Raw genomic sequence first — 17,402 nt, 5'->3', positions numbered from 1 at the left:
AATCTCGGAATCGGGATTTGAAGGTTCCAACAGGTTCGTATGACAATTTCGGACATGGGCGTATGTCTGGGTCGAATTTTGGATGATCCAGGAACGTTTCGGCACCTATTATGGAAGTTGGCATTTTTAGAAGGATTTCTTAAATTTGAGTTAAAGTGTATTTATATATTATCAATGTCCGTTTGGGATTCCGAGCCTGAAAATAACTCCGTATGGTGATTCTGGTATTGGGAGTGCGTCCGGAAGTGGATTTGGAGAACCAGATGTCATTTTGGAGTCATTTGGGTAAAGTTAGAAATTTGAAGGTTTTTGAGAAGTTTGACCGGAAGTGAACTTTTTGATATCGGGGTCAAAATCCGATTTCGGAAGTTGGAGTAGGTCCGTAATGTCAAACGCGAATTGTGTGCAAATTTTTAGGGTAATCGGGCATGATTTGATAGGTTTCGGCATCGAATGAGGAAGTTTGAAATTATAAAGTTCATTAGGCTTGGAATGGGATGCAATTCATGAATTCGACGTTGTTTGATGTGATTTGAAGGCTCGACTAAGTTCGTAATATGTTTTGGGATGTGTTGGTATAATTGGTTAAGATCCCGAGGGCCCCGGGTAAATTCCGGCTGGTTAGCGGATCGAATTTGGAATTTGAAGAAGGGCTGAAGCGGCTGAGCATATAGTGTAACCGCACCTGCGTGAGGAGGGCCGCAAGTGCGAGTCCGCAGGTGCGGGAAAATGGCTCGCAGAAGCGGAAGGGCAGGCTGCTAAGAACCGCAGGAGCAGAAAGATTTGCGCACCTGCGAAAGCCCAGGTGCGAAGAGAGTAACGCAGGAGCGGACGCGCAGATGCGCCGCATGGAGTGCAGGTGCGAGAATGTTGGGCCGAGCTGGAGCCGCACCTGCGATGGGATTTCAGCAGATGCGGGACCGCAGATGCGGCCAAGGTATCGCAGGTGCGAACGTCGGGGATGGGCAGTGTGTTCTTTAAAAACGAGGGCTTGGCTCATTTTACCCCATTTTCTTCATGAGAGCCGGTCTTGGAGCGAGTTTGGAGCTCATTCTTCGTCATCAATGCCAAGGTAAGTGATTCCCACTTATTATAAGTTAAATACATAGTTTGTATAAGGATTTAAACATGAAAATTAGTATAAATGGTGGTGGTTTTGGTAGAAGACCTAGAATTTGGTATTTTTGGTTTTTGACCACGAAATTTAGGCATGGAATTGAGAATAAACTATATATTTGAGTTCGTGAGGTTATGGGTAAAGTTTATCTTCAAATATTTTTGGAATCTGGGCACGTGGGCCCGAGGGTGATTTTATCGGCTTTTCGATCGGGGTTAGAAATTGTTATAAATTGAAACATATTGAGTATTTGAGTATATATTAATGGGTTTGCATAATCATTGGCTAGTTTTAGAGCGTTGGGCATCGATTCAAGTTGTTTGAAGGGCTCGGAAGCCGGTTATGGAACTTCGGAGCGAGGTAAGTCTCCTTTCTAACCTTATAAGAGGAAATTAACCCCATAGGTGAAATAAATTAATATATGCTTCCAATTGTGGGGGGCTACATACGCACGAGGTGACGAGAGTCCGTACGTAATTACTAGTTATGCCTATGTCCGGGTAGTCTAGGTTTACATCATGCCTTGTTAACATTGTTGTCGATTTATGTTATTGTTTGCCTTGAGAAGAAACAAGATTGAGGTTGAGTAATGATTGTCTAGAAAGAATGGAAATTTGAAGAATTTAAGATTTAAAAGGTTTCATTTGAACTTCGTAATTTCGAAAAGAATTAAGGAATATTATAATAGCTTAAGAAATCTATGTGTAACTGCGTCGTATATATGATTCGCGAGCGGGGTAATTTTCTTAAAAAGCTTAAAGTTGAATTTCCCTTATTTTGAAAATAATCAAGAAAGAAATATGATTTAAATGTTAAACTTATATTTGGCCGCGTCGCAGGTATGATGCGCGAGTGGGGTATTACCTTAAATTTATATTTGACCGCGTTGCATGTAGGATTCGCGAGCGGAAAAATTTATAGATGCATCTATGGTTCGCGCAGTTCGACCCTCGGCAGTGCACATTTTATTTTTATTGTTGGATCGTGTTGTACGACCTCGGCATGACTTGTGCATGATTGTATTAATTTCTTCGGAGATTATAATAATTGATATTGCCTCACTGGCCTGCGATATAAACTGTTAAAATGATGAAAATGAATTTGGAAAATTTCTTGTTAACAAAAGAATTATTTACTTATTTCATAATATCGGGCTTACAGCCGTTCTACGTGATCCATGCTTAATCATATCATTGGTATATTAATTATAGCCCATAGTAGGTACTCATGCTACTATGAGAGCCGCGTTGATTTACGTACTCATGCTACACTTGCTGCACATTTTTGTGCAGGTACACATATGTTTAGCGGTCTTGCGGGCGCAGAGGCGCTATTATGGCAGGGCCTTGGGTGAGCTGCATTATTTACGATGATTCGCAACCAACATAGTCTCCCTCAGAGTATTGTATTTTCTTTTTCTGTCTAATTTGTATTTCGGACAGCTGTTGTTTTTTATTTTACATTCCTAGTTAATGCTCATGCACTTGTGACACCGGATTTTGGGAGGATTATGGGTTGTGATGTATTGGAAATTTTAAAGATATTAATATTTATTTTTATAAACTTCATCTTTTACGATTTAAATTGAAGGAAAAACATGATTTCAAAAGTAACAAAATAAGAACCCAATTAAGTATTTATTGTTGGCTTGCCTGATAGTGGAGTCCGGCACCATCACGACCTTTATGAATTTTGGGTCGTGACACCCGAGATCATAAAAATGCTCGAGGAACTGAAAAAATGGGTAGAATCGGAAGAAAAGAAAATCGAGTCCAATGAAAAAAAGGTGGAAACCAACATTTCGAGGGTGACCAAATCCCATGAGCACCACCGATATTGAAGGGTCTGGATTCCAAAAAGGTTTTTTAGAAACCTTTCCCTCCGAGCACGACTCCGAAGCCAATTCCATATAAGTTCCATATGCCCGAAATTTCTAAGTACAACGGAACAACTGACCCAGATGAGCATGTGACCTCCTGCGCATGCACTATCAAAGGGAACGACTTGGAGGATGATGAGATCCGGTCCGTCATGCTGAAAATATTCGGGGAAACTTTGTCGAAGGGAGCTATGATATGGTATCATAACTTACCCCCTAATTTTATTGACTCGTTTGCTATGCTTGCAGACTCCTTCGTGAAAGCAAACGCCGGGGCCATCAAGGTCGAGACCAGGAAGTCAGACCTTTTCAAAGTGAAACAGAAAGATAATGAGATGCTCAGGGAATTCGTGTGCCTTTAGGGATGTTCGTTGGTCAGTACGATAATTAAACATTTTCGTTTGGTATTTTCGATATTCGGTTTCTTAAAATGCAATACTAATACCGTACCTAATTAAATTCGGTATGGTTCGGTTTTTCTCCTTTCGGTTTTGATTTATTCAGTTTGAATACTAACTAGTACATAGAGTCATAGACTGTAGTATTCTAAATTAAAGTACTCAAAAGTATAAAACTAAAAATATTTGTTGACAAAAGTTTTGTTCAAAATTAGCAAATATCAACCCATAGAGAGAAAACTATACATAAAAGAATAGATTTGATCATTAGAAATGTCTTGTTACTTGCTTAGAGTTAATTGATGAACTTAGAGAATAAAGAAAAGTTAAAATTTTAGATTTTTATATTTATGTTATAATTAATAATATGTGTATTGTGTAATATAATATATACTTCGGTACGGTATCGATATTTCGGTATTTTATTTTAAAATACCAAATACCATGCCTAATACCAATATTTTTTAAAACTTAAACCAAATATCATACCGAATACCAAAATATCGAATATCAAATACCAAAATTTTCGGTTTCGGTACGGTAATTCGGTATTTACCAAATTGTGCACAGCTCTACCTGCCTCCGGTCGCGGACAATTGGGCCGTACAGGCCTTCACCCAAGGACTCAATACTCGAAGCACACTGGCTTCACAGCAGTTGAAGCAAAATCTGATAGAATATCCGAATGTGACTTGGGCCGACGTACATAACCGGTATCAGTCAAAAATTAGGGTCGAAGATGATCACTTTAGGGCCCTTTTTGGGTCCGTTTATCCTGTCAGAGCTATCGACAAATCCAAGAGAGACATTGATTGTGAACGGAGATCAAATATGGATTAGTATCAACCATATAATGGAGACCAAAGAGGTAGTGTGTCTGGACGAAACCCTGTGAGAAGTGAAAGGAGAAGTGATCGAGGACAAAATAGTCGGGTACTCATGAGCAAAAGCGGTTTCGATAGGCCTATAGGACCTAGGGAAGAGCCAAAGTTATCGAAGTACAACTTCAACGTCGATGCCACTGCCATCGTATCTGCCATCGGACGCATCAAAGACACCAAGTGGCCTCAACCTCCACAATCTGATCCAGCCCAAAGGGACCCCAACCTAATGTGTAAATATCACGGCACTCATGGCCACATAACGGAAGATTGCCGACAATTGAGGGAGGAAGTAGCCCGGTTATCAAACAACGGATATCTCTGAGAGTTCCTAAGCGACCGAGCCAAAAACCATTTCAAGAATAGGGACTCTAATAAGCAGATCAAGCCGGAGGAACCTCAGCATGTCATTAACATGATCATCGGTGGGGTAGACGTCCCCCAGGGGCCGATGTTAAAGCACACCAAAGTGTCTATCACTAGAGAAAAACGGACTTGAGATTACGTGCCAGAAGGAACCTTATCTTTCAACGATGAGGACGCTAAGGGCATCGTGCAGCCACACAATGATGCACTGGCAATATTTGTACTAATAAATAAATCTCGAGTTAAGCATGTGTTAATTGATCGAGGTATCTCGCCAATATCATCAGATCGAGAGTCGTAGAACAACTGGGTCTGCAATACAAAATTTGTGCCTGCAGTCCGAGTTCTATACGGATTCAATATGGCATGTGAGACCACTAATGGGGAGATAACACTACCAGTGAACAACGACGGAACCATTCAAGAAGCAAAGTTCTACGTGATCGAAGGAGATATGAGATACGACGCTCTGTTCGGGAGGCTGTGGATTCACAAAATGAGGGCAGTGCCCTCAACACTGCACTAGGTGTTGAAATTCCCAATGCCAGGAGGGATTAAATAATTTACGGAGAATAACGGGCCGCAAATGAGATGTTTGTGGTCAACGAAGTGGTTCCGGTATCCGCACTTTCTATACCAAAGGATCCGAGTTTGGTTAGCAAGGAAGGAACTAAATAGCAATCACCGACATCGGCCCCGACCAAACCAGAGAAGCATGGGATGGGTGAGGATGACGACTACAGATTTCCTAGATCTTTCATAGACCCCGACGATTCCGACGCCACCAAATCAATGGTCAAAGAACGGGAGAAAGTCATATTGATCGAGCACCTGCCCGATCGTAAGATATACCTGGGCACGGGGTTAAATCTCGAGATCAGGAAGAAAATCATTAAATTCCCTATGTCTAACATAGATTGTTTCGCTTGGTCCTACCTCGACATGACAGGGATCCCGCCGAAAATAACTACTCACAAACTGAGCCTGGATCCGAAGTTCTACCCGGTCAAACAGAAAAATAGGCCTTAGCCCAAAGTCAAGCATGCATTCATCAAAGACGAGGTATCTGAACTCCTTAAAATAGGGTCCATTCGGGAGGTTAAGTACCCAGATTGGTTAGCAAACGTAGTGGTATTCCCTAAAAAGAGGAATAAATGAAGAATGTTTGTAGATTACAAAGACTTGAATAATTCATGCCCCAAGGACTCTTTCCCTCTGCCCAACATCGATCTCATGATTGATGCGACGGCCGGCCACGAGATCCTCTGTTTTCTAGATGCCTATTCTGGGTACAACCAAATTTGGATGGACCCGGGCGACCAGGAAAAGACGTCCTTCATCACTAAGTACGACACCTATTGCTATAACGTGATGCCATTCAGACTAGAAAAAGCCGGTGCCACTTACAACGCCTAGTAAATCGGATGTTCGAAGAACAAATAGAAAAATCAATGAAGGTTTACATTGAAGATATGTTAGTTAAGTCCCTACGAGCAGAGGACCATTTGAAACATTTACAGGAAACCTTTAACATATTGAAGAAATATATTATGAAGCTGAACCCGGAGAAATGCGCGTTCGGAGTCGGATCCAGGAAATATCTCGAATTTATGGTGTCTAACCGGGGAATCGAGATCAACCCCGATAAAATCAAGGCCATAGATGATGTTACAGTGATTGGCAATGTCAAGGCCGTTCAAAGGTTAATCGGGCGCATATCCGCTTTGGGCCGGTTCATTTCAAGGTCCTTCGACAAGAGCCATCGGTTCTTCTCCTTATTGAAGAAGAAAAATAATTTCTCATGGACCCCGGAGTGTCAACAAGCCTTGGAAGAACTCAAGCGGTACCTTTCAAGCCCGATTTTGCTTCATACTCCGAAGGCAGATGAATAGTTTTACATGTACTTAGTGGTATCCGAGATAGCGGTAAGTGCAGTCCTAGTCAAGAAAGAAGAAGGTACGCAATTTCCTATCTACTATGTAAGCAGAACTCTGGGCGAGGCCGAAACTAGGTATCCTCACCTAGAAAAATTGGCGCTCGCTTTGCTAAGTGCCCTTAGGAAGTTAAAACCGTATTTTCAATGCTAACCCATTTGTGTCGTGACTACTTACCCCGTTGAGGAGGATAATGCATAAGCCAAAACTCTAGGGACGGTTTGCCAAATGGGAAATGGAAATCAGCGGGTACAATATCGAGTACCGACCGGGAACCGCCATCAAATCTCAAATTTTGGCAGACTTCGTGGCCAACTTCACACCAGCCTTGATACCTGAGGTCGAGAAGGAGTTGTTGTTGAATTAGTGGACCTCCTCCGGAATCTGGACCCTCTTTACGGATGGTTCCCCAAACGCAAAGGGGTCCGGACTTGGCATCATGTTGAAGCCACCAACGGGTAATGTAGTTAGGGAATCTATTAGAACTGTAAAATTGACTAACAATGAGGCCGAGTATGAGGCCATACTTATAAGACCGGAAAATTACCCTCGGGCCCTAAAGAATCAAGAGCTCTACATATGAAGGCTGCCAGGTTTCGCTTGTCCGAAGACAACACCCTATTCAGCAGAACGTTCGATGGCCCACTCACCATAAATTTGGGACCGGGAGATACCGAGTATGTTTTGAGGGAAGTTCACGAAGGCACCTACGGGAATCATTCGGGTGCCGAATCGTTGGTTCGTAGGATAATCAGAGCAGGATACTAGTGGATTGACATGAAAAAGGACACGAAGGAGTTTGTGCGAAAATGTGACAGATGTTAGAGACATGCACCGATGATTCATCAGCCCGGGGAGCTGCTACATTCGATCTTGTCACCCTGGCCATTCATGAAATGGGGAATGGATATCGTTGGCCCCCTGCCTTGGGCACCCGGTAAGGCTCAATTTATATTATTTATGACAGACTATTTTTCTAAATGGGTGGAAGCCCAGGCATTTGAGAAAGTCAGGGAGGAAGAAGTTATTGACTTTATTTGGGACCACATAATATGCCAGTTCGGAATGCCAGTCGAGATCGTGTGCGACAATGGGGAGCAGTTCATCGGCAGTAAAGTGAGTAAATATTTTGAGACCATAAGATCAAAAGGATCCTATCGATACCGTACCACCCTAGTGGGAACAGGCAGGTAGAATCTATGAACAAAACCATACTCCAAAATCTTAAGAAGAGGTTGGCCGACGCCAAAGGAAAATGGAAAGAAGTTTTGCCCGAAGTCCTGTGTGCGTATCGAACGAACTCAAAATCTAATACCGGGGCTACCCCGTTCTCGTTGATCTACGGTGCCGAAGCGCTAATACCGGTCGAAGTAGGGGAACCGAGTCTCAGGTTCTGATACGCGACCGAAGAGTCAAACGATGAGGCCATGAGCACGATCCTTGAACTATTGGACGAGAGGTGTGAGGCCGCCCTCGTCCGGTTAGCTGCCCAAAAACAATGGATCGAAAGATATTACAACTGGAGAGCCAACCTCTGACACTTCAATATTGGGGACTTGATGTTAAGAAAAGTGACAGTAAACACCTGGAACCCGAACGAAAGCAAACTGGGACCGAATTGGGAAGGTCAATATCAAATTATCGAGATGACCGACAAAGGATCATACAAACTCGAAGCAGGGAACGGTGAGCGACTACCGAACAACTGGAATGTGACCCACTTAAAACGGTACTACTGCTAAGGTACGACCCCATTCATTCTTTTCTTGACCTAATATTACGAATTGAACTAACACTTGCAGGCAACGACCAAAGAATGATGCAACTATTAGGCCTGAAGGCATGCATTGCACTCTTTTTCCCTTAGACCAGTTTTGTCCCAAATGGTTTTTCGGGGAAGGTTTTAACGAGGCAACAATAGATCGTGCTTACTTAGAATGTTGGCCGACATGATGGCACCCACATTGATTGGGTACCCGACCATGATGGAAGCAACTAGGACTGCCCGAGGTATTGGGAGATTGTTTTCATTCCGGCTTGGGTCTAAGCAACTGCACACAAATGTTTGCCACCTTTTTTACTTCAAAGTTGAGAGTGTGCCGCAGAATGGGAACCCCTGCTGTGATCCATGGTGGTGGTGGTACTGGAGCTGCTAGTATCTCAGCTATCCAAGGGTGAGCTTCATCACCCATTGCGAACTTCTCTAAATACTGCACCGACTCCATATCCTCGAGCCTCAAATAAGTGTTCAGGGTGCTCTGATCAAATTGTACTTTCAAGTTCCTCACCTTAGTCCCCTTCTTAATGTGCGCCACATTGGCGTAGAAATACCGGACTAAGTGCTCCTTGGCATCCAATACGATTTTCGTGAACTATTTCCACCTTTTTCTTTCCCGAAATTGTCTTAACACATTTGGGTTGTATCTATCCAGATCTTTCAACACAAACTGCCACTCAAGAGTGAGAGATCTCTACGGCCACCACTCTCGGAACTTATTGAATGAAGTCAGGCTCACAAACCTATCTTCCCAAACTTGCTTCTTCTTTTACCTCTCCAGGCCTGCAACTATGGTATCACCCCCTCAACCGTCATTTGGAATATCATCATCATCATCAATTGTGACTGGTGCAGTGGGGGCATGAGTATATGAGGGTTCTGAACCCTCATAAGTGCTTGCTGAGGTGGAAGGCTCATTTCGGAGCTGGTATCTCCCTGGAAATTGATGTGGTTGAGATTGGGCATCAGGTCTTTCTTCCACAGAGTGGCCCTCTGATGCTTCCCTAGATGAGATGTATCAACTTGACTCAGAGGGCTCTGCATCCCTACCTCGCCCTACAGTTTCCTTTTTAGATATCACTTTTTGCACGGAAAGTGGTAGGGTACCCCTGCCTCGACCTGGGGAGGGTTCACCTCTTGCCTTTGATATATCACCTCGTCCTCGTGATCTAACCATTGTCTGCAATACATAGTAACAGGAATCAGTTATAGTTCAAATCCAAAGTATCAGACAGTGGTAGACAAACAGTATGCAAGTTGGGGGAAGTGTGGTCCGCACATTTTTGGGTACGGCCGCAGATGGGCTTATGCGGACCACACAATTTTGGAAGTGCGGCCGCAGTGAAGGTTCTGCGGTCCGCACAATTTTATGTGCGACTGCACAATTCAAATGTGGTCTGCAAAATCTTGAGTGCGGCCGCACAATTGCAAGCTCCAAAATGTTAACTCTCTAAAGTCAGAGAATTGCTTGATCTGCAGCCGCACACACTTTTCTGCTGCCACGGTTGAATTTCTACGGACCACACAATTTCAAGTGCAGTCCGCACAATCATTCTACACCAAATGCCCTAGCCTACTGATCTGCGGACCACACAATTCCTTGTGCGTCCGCACAATTCAAAAACTTATCGGGCAGATTTTTAGGTTTTCTAATTTACTCACAATTTAGACATGGTAGTAGCAATTTAGACATAATACACAGTTTACCCATCCCACAAATAAAAAATATGAAGTTACCCACACAAACGTAAGCTCACATGATGATGAATTTGACATTAGGCCTAAAAATAACTAAACTAATTATGAACAAAATTAAGAAAATTGAAAAATTTAAAGATGAATTGAACATACCAGTGATGTAGTGATGCTAAGGAAGAATAAAAGATGATTAAATGAGTGTTATATGCGTGAATCAGTTGATTGCAATGTGTTTTCCTTTGTGTTAATTGTTCAAAGTTCGTAAAGTCTCAACAATAGTGAGAAGGCTACTAATTATACTTGACTTGTTAGGGCAAGGACTCAAGAGCTGAGTGCGGCCGCATAATTTTGTGTGTGGTCCGCACTCCTTTACCTGTTACGCATTACCCTTTTGATGATCTGCGGTCCGCACATTTTTTAGTGCGGCTGCAAATTTTTGTGCGGACCGCACATTTCCTTATGCGGCCGCACTTTGGCCATTTCTCTTATATGCACAACTTCAAAGAGTTTGCAATTTCTAATCTCCACTTGTGCGGCCACAACAAGAATTGTACGGCCGCATATCTCTTTCTGTTGTGGCCTTCAAAATTATGCGGTCCGCACAATAAATGTATGGTCTGCACTTTTTTCATACTTAGCCACTTTTTCTGAGCACAGTTCCTGCAAAGCACACTCATTCCTACAACACACTTCAAAACCAGTTAGCACAAAACAAGACCTATATAAAGAAGAAGAAAAAGGAAAAGAAAAAGAAACATGGGTTCCCTCCCAAGAAGCGCCTGATTTAACGTCGCGGCACGACGCAAATTACTATCAATCACTTGAAATGAATCACCGCCACTACGTGGACATCACCAACTTTTCCCAAATAGTGCTTCACCCGATGATCATTGACTCTAAGCACTTCATCATTTTTATTCTTCAAGTCCAATGCACCAAAGGGTGTCACACTCACAACTTCAAACGGGCCACTCCATTTAGACTTCAACTTTCCCGAAAACATCGGTAACCGAGGATTGAACAATAACACAAGATCACCTTCTTTAAACTCCTTTTTCCGAATGTACTTGTCATGGAGGTACTTCATCTTCTCCTTGTATAAGGATGAACTTGTATATGCATGGTACCGAAATTCATCTAGCTCATTCAATTGTGCCACCCTTAAGTTGGAGGCGGCATCCCACTTAAGATTTAGCTTCTTCAAAGCCCACATGGCCTTGTGCTCAAGTTCCACCGAAAGGTGACAAGCTTTCCCAAACACTAACCGGTATGGAGACATCCCAATCGGTGTTTTGTAAGCCGTCCTATAAGCCCATAAATCATCATCAAGTTTCTTTGACCAATCCGTCCGGCTGGCATTCACTATTTTTGACAAAATACTCATGATCTCCCGGTTAAAGACTTCCACTTGTCCGCTTCCTTGAGGGTGATAGGGGGTCGTAACTTTGTGAGTGACACCATACTTTATAAGCAAGGTATCAAAAGCTTTGTTGCAAAAATGTGACCCCCCATCGCTTATAATGGCCCGCGGAGTACCAAACCTTGTGAAGATATTCTTTTTCAAAAATGCTACCACACTTCTAGCTTCGTTGATGGGTAGAGCAACGGCCTTAACCCATTTTGATACATAATCCACAGCTACCAAAATGTAGGTGTTCCCACAAGAGCTTACAAACGGTCCCATAAAATCAATACCCCACACATCAAAAATATCAATTTCCAAGATGGTGGTGTGGGGCATATTATTTTTCTTTGAAATCCCACCGGCCCTTTGACATTCATCATAATGCTTGACTAGATCACTTGCGTCCTTGTAGAGAGTAGGCCAATAAAATCCACAACTCAACACTTTGGCCGCCGTTCTTGCTCCCCCATGGTTACCAAGGTAGGGTGAAGAATGACAAGCCCCAAGAATTTTACCTTGTTTCACCTCCGGCACACATCTTCTAATCATGCCATCGGTACAAATCCGGAAGAGGTACGGTTCATCCCAATAATAGTCTAGGCAATCCCGTTTGAGCTTCTTCCTTTGGTTTGAAGAGAACTCATATGGTACAATACCACTCACAAGATAATTGGCTAAATCAGCGAACCATGGCATCTCGGTCATTGAAATGGCTAGAAGTTGCTTGTCAGGTAAGGAGTCATTGATTTCAAGGCCATCATGTGGCCTCCCCTCCTCCTCCAGGCGAGACAAGTGGTCCGCCACTTGGTTTTCATTGCCTTTGCGGTCTTGGATGTCTATATTGAACTCTTGCAATAAAAGCACACATCTCATTAACCGAGCCTTTGAATCTTTCTTGTTCATAAGGTACCGAAGTACCGCATGATCTGTGTGGACAATCACCTTTGTACCCATCAAGTACGGGCGAAACTTCTTCATAGCAAAAACAATAGCAAGGAGCTCTATTTTGGTCACAGTGTAATTGACTTGGGCAAAATTCATGGTATTACTAGCATAGTAGACCGAATGAAAGATCTTGTTAACACGTTGCCCCAAAACTACTCAGACAGCCACATCACTAGCGTCACACATGAGCTCAAAAGGCAAGCTCCAATTCGGGGCGGTGATAATATGAGTAGTTGTCAATTTGAACTTGAGAAATTCAAATGCCTTTATGCAATCCTCATTGAAATGGAATTTGGCATCTTTCTCCAAAAGATTACACAAGGGGTTCACCACTTTGGAAAAATCCTTGATGAAACGCCGGTAGAACCCCGCATGACCCAAGAAACTCCTCACTCCCTTCACGGATGTTGGAGGTGGAAGTTTAGAAATCACCTCTATTTTCACCTTGTCGATCTCAATGACATTCTTTGAAATTTTGTGGCCAAGGATAATGCCTTACTCAACCATGAAATGACATTTCTCCCAATTCAACACCAAGTTCGTCTCTTCACATCTTGCCAAGACCTTATCCAAATTTTTCAAGCAAACATCAAAAGAATTTTCGACCATCGAAAAGTCATCCATGAAGACTTCAAGGAAATCCTTCACAATGTCTGTGAAGATAGCCATCATACACCTTTGAAAAGTAGTCAGTGCATTGCATAACCCAAATGGCATCCGCGAGAATGGGAAAGTACCATAAGGACATGTGAAAGTAGTCTTCTCTTGATCCTCCGAAGCAATAAGAATTTGATTTTAGCCAGAATATCCATCAAGGAAATAATAGAAAGCACGGCCGGCCAACCTATCAAGCATTTGATCTAGGAAGGGAAGTAGGAAATGATCCTTCCTTGTGACTTTGTTGAGCTTGCGATAGTCCATACACACTCTCCACCCGGTCACCGTTCTTGTAGGAATCACACTGTTCTTGTCATTGGTAACCACCGTCATGCCCCCCTTTCTTTGGGACATTGCACCGGAGAGGTCCACGAACTATCGGAAATAGGGTAAACAACCCCTGCATCTAACCACTTGAAAATCTCCTTTTTGACCACCTCTTGCATTGCTTCATTTAGGCTCCTTTGATGTTCAATGGAGGGTTTGGAATCTTCCTCCAAATTAATCTTGTGCATGCATAATGCGAGGCTTATTCCCCGAATATCCGCCAATGTCCATCTGATAGCTTTCTTCCTCTTTTGTAGCACCGCCAATGTGGAGTCTACCTGAACGTTAGTCAAACAAGAGGAAAGCATAACCGGTAAAGTAGAACAAGGGCCAAGGAATTTATACCTGAGATGCGGAGGCAATGGCTTTAACTCCAAAGTGGGAGGCTCCTCGATTGAGGGCTTTGTTGGAGGAGTCTTCCAATTTTCAAGATCCAAGGACAATTTGCGGTGTTAATAAGGGTACGACCCCATTCCTTGCAATGAGTTCACGCATTCCACATAGCCACTTATATCGTCATCATCAAGGTTAAGCAAAACGACCTCCAAAGTATCATCTAAATTTATCGTGGTACTAGTATCATCAATAATCACATCGGTCACCAAGTACACAAACGAACACACTTCATTACTATTCGGTTGCCTCATAGATTTGCACACATGAAAAACTACCTTTTCATCACCCACCCGGAAAGTGAATTCACCGGCTTCCACATCAATAAGAGCCTTTCCCGTAGAAAGAAAAGGTCTACCCATAATAATCGGCACCTTATAGTCTACTTCACAATCAAGAATCACAAAATCTGCTGGGAGAATGAATTTATCAACACGAACCAACACATCATCAATTATACCCAACGATCTCTTCATGGTACGATCCGCCATTTGTAATCTCATAGATGTGGGTCTTGGTTGCCCAATTCCCAAAGTCTTGAAAACCTAATAGGGCATCAAATTGATACTTTCCCCAAGATCAAAAAGAGCTTTAGCAAAGTCGGCACTTTCAATGGTACAAGGGATTGTGAAAGCGTCAGGATCTTCCAATTTAGGATCCATTGAGTGCATAATTGCACTCACTTGATGAGTCATCTTTATAGTTTCACAATTCATCGACCGCTTCTTTATCACCAAGTCCTTCATGAACTTTGCATAACCGGGCATTTGCTCCAAAGCCTCAAGTAATGGCACATTTATAGAGAGACCTTTCATCATATCAATGAACTTCTTGAATTTATTCTCGCCATTTTTCTTGGCAAGCCTTTGAGGATAGGGAGGAGGTGGCTTAGGCAATGGTGCCTTAGCTTTTTGCACTATCGTTTCCGGTATGTCAATCACATGATCCCTAGACGGGTTCACTTCCTCTTGAGTCTCCTTCACATTGTCATCAATATTAATTCTTACTTCATCATTTGCTTGCACCACATTGTTCGGGATCTCATCATCCACAATTTTCCTTTGACTTGAGGTGGGTACATCCCCACCTTTTTCCACTCCTTGTAGTCACATACATGACATGTCCCGTGTTGTTCCCACCCTTTAGGTTCACCACGGTGTCACTTGGTAGTGCCCCCTTAGGACGAGTGTTTAAAGCTTGCGAGATTTGCCCCAATTGAACTTCTAAATTACGAATTGAAGTGTTGTGAGAAGCTAGTTTAGCATCAGAGTTGGCATTCTTCTCCATCATTTATTTGAACATGCTCTCAACTCATCCCATCTCATTGTTGGAAGAGCTTGGACTATTGGAAGGATAAGGAGGCGGGTTGCTTGGTTGTTGATACATCGGGGGCCTTTGAAAGCCCAACCCCCAATTTCCTTGGTTATTGTTCCATCCCCCTTGGTTGTTGCCTCCCCAATATCCTTGACTATTGCCACTCCAATTGCTTTGGTTATTTTGACCATTCCAATTTCCTTGATTATTTTGATTGTTCCAATTCCTTTGGTTGTTACCACCATTCCAATTATCTTGGTCGCTAGAATTCCAATTCCCTTGATTACCATGAGGTAGCCATTGTTGTTGATTCGGGCCTTGAGAGTTGTATCTTTGCCCTTGGAAGTTGTTCACATATTGTACTTCCTCCTCTTGTTCATTGTAAGATTCATCTTGATCAAACCCACTATCTTCTTGCACATAATGTTTCGCACGGTTTTGCACTTGATGACCCTTTTGCCTTCTCTTGTTTACCATCATATTAACTCCCTCCATTGCATTGACTTTCTTAGGACCTTGCATTTGTTGAAGTTGAGCCTTGGCTAATTGATTCATTGTGGTGGTCAACTCGGCAATTGCTTGCCCATGATCATGCAATTCTTTATGTAGGTGAATCACGTTTGGATCACCTTGAGGAACATTTGCTCTACTTTTCCATGCAGATGAAGTATCCGCCATTTCATCTAAGATCTCACAAGCTTCCGCATATGGCGTTGCAATCAAATTTCCACCGGCAAGTTGGTTGACCACGCATTGATTGGTAGTATTGATCTCCCTGTAGAAAGTTTGTTGAATCATAGCCTCTGTCATGTCATTTTTTGGGAACTCTTTCACTATAGTTTGGTACCTCTCCCATATTTCATGCAATGGCTCATTGGTTTCTTGTTTGAATACTAGAATCTCGTTTCTAAGAGTAGCCATATGCTCGGGAGAAAAGAACTTGGAAATAAATTTCTCCGCCAATACATCCCATGTATGGATGGAATGGTTTGGCAACCTTTCTAACCAATCCAAGGTTTTCCCCTGTAGAGAGAAAGGAAATAGCCTCAACCTTAAAGCATCCCCGGAGACGTTTGTCTATTTACTCTCCCAGCAAGTGTCCACAAACTCTTTCAAGTGTTTGTACGCATTTTGATTCGGAGCCCCGGTGAAGAATCCCCGTTGCTCTAGCATTGTGAGCATACCATTTGTGATTTGAAAGTTGCCCACCCTAATGTGGGGAGGGACTATGGCACTTGCATACCCTTCATTCGGCAACACCCGGTGTGGAGTCGCTCTTGGTGGAGGTGGGGGTGGAACGGGAACATTGTCTTGAGGCGGTCGGCCTCGTCTATTTGCCTGAGGTTCAGTAGGAACCTCTTAAACTTGGTCATCATCCACGTACACATCCCCCAAAGGCATGTTTCCGAGAAGATCATTGTTGTTAAGAGCCATTGTTTCTCCTACAATTGTTTCACCAAAAAGATTAGTAACTCGGAAGGAAAAGAAGACAATTCACACACAATACCAAATATATAGCTGAATCCATTTTTATGCTCCCCGGTGACGGCGCCAAAAATTGATCTCGTCCAAGTCACACCTCTATTCGGGGTTGTGAAACGGTCGATTGCAATAATAATACCCAACAAGGAGTCGGGATCGAATCCACAGGGAGCTGAGATGAGATTAATGGTATATATATGGATAAAGTACGTGAAGTATCTTGGTTGCACTTCCACAAATATGGTATTGTTTTTACTTCTAAAATTACGTTAAGTATTATAATTCTAAAGATATAAAACTAGAGAATATTATTTTTTGATGGTTTTCAAATATATAAAAAGTCCTAGGGTTATGACCTTCACCTAGGTGTTTGCTTAACTGGTTGTAAACTTTAAAGCTTGTGTCGTTGGTCGGGGTATAGTATAGCAATCAACACTCAAATACTCATTCAATACCTCTCGGTTAGAGAGTGATTTTGCCCAATTTGGCTTTCTCAAGTCCAAATGGGTATTGAACAAAATAATTGATAAAATGTTCAAGTCGGGTTTTACTATCTCTAGGTTCAACCCTTTAATTGGGACTATCAATCTCTTGATTTTATCCCAAGTTCTTGTTAGCCATGTTTTCCTAGACTAAGTCTCTCTTTCTCGAGAAAAGACCAAGTCAAATAGGCATAAACTAATATTTGCAACCATTAATTCTACAATCAAAAGCAAGAACAAGGCTAAATAATAAACACCCAACTATAAACAAGCCATAAATCAAACACCATTAGGTTCACACACTAGGGTTGGGTCACAACCATAGTTAGAAATCTAGCTACTCATAA

The sequence above is a fragment of the Nicotiana tomentosiformis genome, chromosome 7 (genome assembly GCF_000390325.3).
Source record: "Nicotiana tomentosiformis chromosome 7, ASM39032v3, whole genome shotgun sequence".
NCBI lineage: Eukaryota > Viridiplantae > Streptophyta > Magnoliopsida > Solanales > Solanaceae > Nicotiana > Nicotiana tomentosiformis.
The sequence above is the reverse complement of the archived record's forward strand: the minus strand, read 5'-3'. Positions refer to the sequence as shown.